Here is an 8,118-nt window from a genome sequence, read left to right as displayed (position 1 = left end):
AATCCCTTCACAACAATGCGTTTTTCTTGGCTTTAAGCAGGTCTGTGCTTGTCCTGCCTATAATGACTGTGACCACATTGGTGCCCTTCTGAACCAAATCTAGTGAACTGTTGATATGGTGGTCTTTGGTAAAAGGTTGGACTCAGTAGTCTTGGGGGGCTTTTCCAACCTTAACAATTGTTTGATTCTCCACCAATAACCTACTGGTGATCACCTGGATCATGCAGATGTTTCCAATTTTATAATTAGTTGTACTTATGTTTTTAAGGCAGCACCAGCACCTTAAAAGAATCTTTAGAAGAATTTAAATAATGTGCTATCTCTACTGCTCTGCTAGGAAACCAACATTTGGAAAGACTGGGCAAGGCTGTTCAGCCAGATTTCAGTTATACAAATTTGATGCTTATTTGCATATATTATGTTAGTAAAAACACGTATTGAGGAAAAGAGGAAAGGAACTGATAGAGGATCATAAACAGCAATCCATAACTATGGAAAAACTCTAGCTGCAGTCCTTTCTGCAGTGTCACTAATGGTTGCTGTGGAAATAACTGCCATTAATCCAAAATTGAATGCAGGGAGCATCTGAAAACTCACAGCTCAGTCTGCAGCATCTCTAGTGTTAAATTTCTGATGCAAAAATTTATTTACAGGATTGTAGTTCGCACCCATAAATCATATTCTCTCAATCCTCTTTTCTGCCTCCCACCCAGCTGCACCTCCACCCACCCTACTTCAAGGCTGTACTGTTTGTGCAAGGTAATGTTCATTGCTGCATATAGTAAAGTGATTCTGCCTTCTGTTACCCAACAGTGCTGCTTTTTCATTCCAGATCATTAATAGTTAGTCATAGAGCTATTATTCGTTCTCTGAACTCCTAAAATGAGATATCACTGACAGGTTTATATCCTTAGCAACTGCACATACTACAGAGAACTGTATTTTGTTCAGCTGTATCATCACATGTTCCTATTTCTGCTTGCAAACAGACTCTTGTTGTTGAAGAATGTGTGTCAACAATGGGCTTCGACAAGATATTTCATACTAGTTAATATTTAGAACATGTCTTTACCTCCCCAGCAATGTCACTAGCTTGAGTTACTGCAGTCTTTCAGCCCAAAAGTAGCTCTCTCTACCAGCTAATACCTATTAACCCTTGGTTCTGCTATAAAAAAATATGCCTGCATATACATCCCTGGGTTTTGCCTTAAATAATACTACCTCTTTATATGTAGAATATGTTAAATTGCCTAAAATATTTTATCACATAGTGATAATTACTCCTGTAAATATAAATGCTTTTTGTTTTTAAACATCATATTTACTATATTTTATTTTAGTTATTTACTGTATCTTCCTCAATTTTACTCCACATGCATAGTAGGGAGTGCTCTATATAGAAGAGGTAAGACTGTGAAATTCTTTTAGAAAATTAGATTGTTTCAATAGTCATAATCAAATTTTACATATACTGGGAAAAAACATGCAGAATATGCAAGAACTTTAAAAAGTAACATATCTAACTCCAAATATGTTTGCATTAGCATACTTTTCTATAATGAAGGAAGAGGTGTTGGAAGACTACCTTTTGTTATACTGTGCATGAAGTGGATTCAGAGGTCAGCTGTTCTTTCAACATAGGCCCAACCTGGACAGAACCTTACCACATGTAATTTATCCCTTTCCCAACCTGTTAACAGTGTTCAGAAATGCAGAAAATCCTACAGTGGCAGGAATACTTAAAAGCTGACATCTCTGTAAGTAAATTCTCCATTTGCTAAGGAAAACATGTCTACTGTTGAAATCCCATGTCTTCCTTCTGGATGCTTTTTGGCCAGTATTGGCAGTGGGCTTCTTACAATTCTATATTCCTTTTAGATCCACCATGCTTCAAAAACACTACAAGGAACCAAAAAAATGCAAACTTAATACAACTATTATCTCCCTACACATTGGGAAACTTTTGTTCATGCAGGGCTTTAGTAACATCTTGTTCCACACACGGACCCAGGTGGTATCAGCTGCGTCCCTTTTTCATGTATACAAAACCAACAGAGCTTTAAAAATACTTTTTGAAGTTATTTATTACACTATACTATAATTTTGCTCAATTTAGCCCTCTTTTTGTTATTCTTTTGCCAGAGCCCCAGTTTCTTAAACCTTTCCTAAAGAAAGACAGAGCCACTGTGTTTTATAGTCATAAATACTTTACCCCTAAAACAGAGAGACAGAACGATTTGAATTTTGAATAAGGGAAGTGAGACCTACAGAGACCACTGTTGTTCCCTCAGGCTTCAAAGAGGGAAGACCACCCTTTTTCTCAGAGGATATTATCAACTCAAACAGCACAAGGTGTTTTTCTGTAGGCCTAGGTCTTCTGAAGGCAGAAATAGGGCAGCAGGTGAAGTAATGTTTCTTGAGGAGCAGGAGGTAAAGTCGGGGTGCTGAAGGGATAGCAATAATAGCAAAATGGGATTAAATTGTGTGTGGAACTGAAACTGTTAACACTGAAACTAGACTGTGTCTGTACTTTTTTATTATTATTTTATTTTTTTTAACAAAGAAGATTAAATGACAGAGGACAAATGAAATACCACTATTGTATTACATGCCACCTCTACTTCTGTGAAAGAGATGTCCTCAGGTACATAACACCTTGTATGCCAAGCTCTTCAACACAGTGTCTCTTCAGTAACTCTCCTAGGAGAAGTATGGTTTTAGCCTTGAGAGACAGAAGATATTCTGTAATACCTCCAGCTGAATTTGTCTGTTGAACATAGATATGTGTATATATATTCATGCACATATTCACACAGTTGCATACACACAGTTATCAACATTTCCTTTTCTACCTTCCATTGAAAATGTTACAAAAGTCTCTCTTGCCAGTTATCTGTACTGAAAATAGAAAAGGATTGTTTTTATTAGCAAATACTTTATTGTTATAATCACAGTTATCCATTCCTTTAGTTGTTATTGCCAATGGAGATTATTCTCAGTCTTTCCCCAGTGACGCTCTATTTGTCACTATTCCGGGCATTAATCCAAGTCCAAAGATAGGAATGAAAATTATAGGCTCTTCCTACATAGCTTTCCTTTTTAGCAACTTCATGCAGGCTCCACATTAGCAACTTCTAACTCCTCTCAGATTTCTTCCTACATAAGTCATTCTCCAAATGCATCAAAAGTGGAAAAAAATTCAGCTCAGTGATATAAGTGAAATTATCCTTTAACTTCTTATTAAAAATAATATTTTCCAATTTTTTCCAAATTCAAATAAAGGTAATGAGGATTTTTTTGTGCTTATTGTTTACTTGTAGCATTTTCTATAGCATAAAGCACATTAATATCTGAGATAAAATATTAATGGTTTTTTCTACACAGTAGTTCTGTAAAATGGAAAATGCCATTATCCTCGTTTTAGCAAAAGGGAACTCATGCACAGATAGTAAACTGTAGGTGCAACATGATAATAGAAGATTATGGTGAAATCAGGAATATCTTTCTGAAAATACAATCCTTTGTTTTCCTAATTATTTGCAGTGTTTTGGAAAATGTTGCTATATATTTTTACTGTTGTACCATGATGTTAAATAAATGGAATGCTGAATGCAACTTTTAATTTAATCTTATTCTTCACACTATATTAATGGGTAGGAGCCCTATCATGGGTCAGGATTTATTCTGCTAAATGTTAACAAACAAGGACATGGGAAATGCTAATAATACTAAGTATTAACTAACCAATAAATAATAGATAGGCAAATTTAATTCACTTCTAGTCTGAAATAACTGACAGCAAGTCTATTTTGAAGCAGAAGACAGAACTAAGGTGTCACTGATACCATCTGTGATTTATGCTTTGACAAAGAAGAGAGATTTGTAAGGTACATCCACATCCTACTGCTATCCTACTGGAATATCTCTGTATGAGTCCCTACATACCAGTAGGAGTATGTTGGACTAAACTACTCTCTATACATTTACCAAATCCCTTGGATTATATCAAATAGATACTTCAAAAAAGTTTTACTCTTTTACTGAACTTCAGTGGACATATTGACAACACATTGGAGGTCTGCTTGACTTTTTTTTTCTTTCCTCTTGAGACCCTTCCTCTTTCTTCACTTCTCCAAGAAAAGGTAAAAATAAGGAAACCATATCTGCATGTAGCTCTTCAATCTCTCTCTAAAATAAAACCAACAACTCTTGCCAGATACTTCTTGGCTACATTTCACAATGTAATGTATTCACTTAGGATTAAAATGAGCAATCAGATATGATTACGAAGTGAAGGGTGATTGGGAAGCACTTAATCACCTAACTAAGATAAAACATTAGGACTGGCAAATCAGAAAATGCTTCTGCAAGGAAAATCTCAGAGGCTGCAAATGCAGTCGAGAGAGAAACTAAATGGCAGGAAAGTCATTAGCAAAACAATATTTGATAAGCCTGATTGCCTCCTATTTATTTTTTCCTATAATTTTAAAATCATTGCTTCCCACATTTCTAGTTTTCTCTCTCTTTTTTCCTTCCCCTTGCTAATCCTTTTGGTAAAATAAAAACTACCTGTTCTTCTATTCATTCTAAAAACACAACAGTCATGTATTAATGTGCTCCAAACCTGCATTACTGTAGAACCTACTACAGGATACACACAAACAGGTCTGTCACACCTACAGATAACAAAAACACACAAGAAACATAACAAAGTAATCCATTACATCCTAAAGTTGTATGGAATTGGCTAGCTCTTATGCTATATACCACAGAGCATTTAGGACTGACACCACTGACTTCTCTTTGTCCAAGTTTTCATCATTAATATTCTCTCTGTAAATCATATTTTAAAATAGCAAACAAGCAAAAGCTTATAGGGAGTTCTAATAGTTTCCAAAAGTATAGTCAAAATATTTCACCACTTGATACATCATAAATAAACTATAATCAGTTTATTGCCTGTAACATTTTACACCACAAGTATCTTAAATCTTTACAGCAAATGATTCAAACACCAATTTCCTTGCTCAGATTTGCAACATCTTGCCTCACCACTCTGCAAAAAAACAAAGAGAAACAAAGAAAAATGAAAGAACAACAAAAAACAAACAAAACCAACCAACAAAACCCACAAAAACAAAAACAAAGGGAAATGAGTTTGAAAAAGATCAAGACTCATAACTGTACAGACAGTTGTAAGGAATGCCAAGTTACCAAGATCGTTATGAACATCTCAACAGAAGACAGGAGGTTTGACTAATCTCTGACACAATTATCCCTTACTGTACATAATTTTTGTCATATTTTATAATACGACACTCTCGTTAGGGGAAAAAAAAAAAAAAAAAAAAAAAAAAAAAGGTGTTGGAACAGTATCACTTGATTTTATTTTTGTCTACCATCCCTGACAAATGTTTCCAGCGTGTCAAAACGCCCACAATGGGTTCAGAGTTCAGAGGCTGTTTCCACCACTGCTTTTCGATTGCGGCGGTGTCTGCGGCACCGTTCAGCCCCGGGGGCGGTGTGAGCCGGGGCGGGGGGCAGTGGGACCCCCGGGAGGTGAGCGCTGCCCAAGCCCCTCGCCCGGGGGCTCTGCGGGACCCGCCGAGCGCGGTCCGACACCGCCCCCTGGTGCCCGCGCACCCTCAGGGACCCGCAGCGCTGTTCGTAACAAGGCGGGGGAATTGTGAAAATTCCACAATCAGTTCACAGTTCAAAGTACCCTTTCTTAGAGAGATTATTTTTTTTCCCCTTGCAGATTGTGTATTAAGTCCTAAGCACTGCAGAAATAGCAAACTTTTCTATAACTCAACAGCCCTACTAAATGAAGTTTGGGAACCTCTTTGTATTTAAGATAAATTTATTTAAAAATCTGTGCGCTCAATGACATCCTTCACATGTTCAGGATCAAATTGTAGCGGTAATGGAAACCAGCTTTCTTGTAGACCAGGCAATATCTTACATCTTTTGTACAGCTTGTAGATGTCTATGTAGTCAACACTCGGAGAGGGAATTAGCCAGGTGTTACAACCCCTGAGAAAGAGTTACACCTACATTAATAACATAACTCCGATAACCACACTACACTGTATCTTTATGTAGGTAACAAGTTTGAGACGTGGCACAAAAATTTCAATACTATTGTTAGAACTGGTAAGACACATCTATTCAGACTGATGACAAAAGGTGTTTTTCAAGTGCTGAAGGGCCAGACTTGGCTTACTTTCTCATGCCCTTTCAAATCTGTTCAAGCAGCACCAAAGGAGATACCCAGATCTGCTACTCCAACACTTCAAGAAAATTCCAGTGTTTGTAACTTCCTCCTCACTCAAATTCTAGCTCATACCCAATAAACAATCAAGCAGACATGACTGACTTCTGTGTCCAGCTCCAATTTTCCCCACCACTGAGAGCAGTCCAGCAGGTAAAAGGGTGACATCAACTTCAATCCTAAACCCTCAGTTAAGCACAAGCACAGTTAGTTTTACCGACATCCTGTCCACTTAGAGTAATTTGAATATGGAGCAACAGTTTATTCTCTTACTTACTTTCTCAATTAAATAATCAACAGTAGAACTGCTGTAAGTCAAAAGTACACAAGGGAAAAAAACTCCTCCAAATTTCCAGAAAGATGAAAGAAACTTCTAGGAAAGCAAATAAGAAATTCTTTCGGGTTCATACACTTCAGCTGAAGAGTTACAGGATGTAACAGAACAAGGCAGTTCCCAATTCAGTCATAAGTTTTCCCACACCAGCGTGGCTGCCCTCTGGGCTTCATTGTGGCTATTTTGAACCAGAAGAATTTTGATTTTGATTTCCCAGACAGAGATCCTATGACTTAATGATTTAGAGAAAGAAACAATTAATTTACATTTCAAACTTGCTATAAGAAAAAGTCATATGTAAAGCTTCAAATTCTCTTATTTTGCTGGTTTTATGTGAGTTTTAAATTAATAGTTTATTATTTTTCACATTCAACTAGTAGTGCATTGCCAGTTGCAGTTTGAGATTATTTTTTTTCCTCCCTATCCTTCTTTTGACCAAAACTGCAGGCTACAAGGCAGAAAATGTTGTCATGTGAGACTGAAGACACAGGATCCACAATGAGAATCATCAATGAAAGGTTACCAACACTTCTCCAAAACAGATTATGGTAGCTTCAACTCAGAGGAGAGGAAAAACAGTTCAGTTGTTCAGTGTTTGTCCACTAACTTCACAAAGACTACAGGTTCTTATGAGGGCCAGGTTAGAAGTTTTCAGGCGTAAACAAACATTTTCATCAAAACAGAATTTTTTTAAGTAGTTTCTGCAATGGTTTATATACTTTTACTGGAGATCATGTGCTTGGTGTTAAGATCATCAGTTTAGCAACACAAGCAGAACTGCCTACAGCTGTGTTATTGGGAGGTTACGTTCCCCTGTAGTCCTGACAGTACTTGCAGGGGGGCACAACAATATTTGGACTGTTTCCACTCATTGCTCACACACGTCACAGAAGCTCACTTCTCAACAAAATCTTTTTTAAAAGTGGTCCATAATCTCTTACTGGCAGATTAGGTATCTTACATCTAAATTAATTTACTGTTGAGAACATTAGTCCTTTTTTAATATGTTTGCCTCACAGACAAAGACACCATTAAAAAGTAAAAGATTACTGACCTTTTCAGGAAGGACTAGTAAAGCTGACGTTAAAGTGACATGTGATTATAAAGATCATTCTCTACCAAAAAAAAGCTGATTTTTTTTCTGTTTTATTCCTTCATTTAAAGACAGACATAAAGGGAAATTAATTCTCTCTTTTATGTCTGTCAATTTGCATCACATGTCTTTTCGTTTTCTAGGCCTGCTTTGTGCTTAATCTTAGATCTTTTACCTTACATGTTTTCAGATGATCAAGACAACATCCTTGGAGTACACAAAAAGCTTATAGTACTGAGTTTTCTTTGGGTTTTTTTAATGCCTTGTTCGGTTTAATATGTTTAATGCTTGTGAAAGGTGACAATGGCTTTATTGGCATTTAGAAATCTAGTTCTCAAGCAGTAACACTGGCAAAGGAAAAGTTTTAACAGTGCAGGCTTGTCCACAAAGCTCTGCCAACACAGCTCAGTGCTATCCCAT

This window comes from Empidonax traillii, unplaced genomic scaffold (genome assembly GCF_003031625.1).
Source record: "Empidonax traillii isolate 1590-97213 ecotype Southwest subspecies unplaced genomic scaffold, ASM303162v1 scaffold33:size3420811, whole genome shotgun sequence".
NCBI classification, from domain to species: Eukaryota; Metazoa; Chordata; class Aves; order Passeriformes; family Tyrannidae; genus Empidonax; species Empidonax traillii.
Note: the sequence above shows the minus strand (reverse complement) of the source record.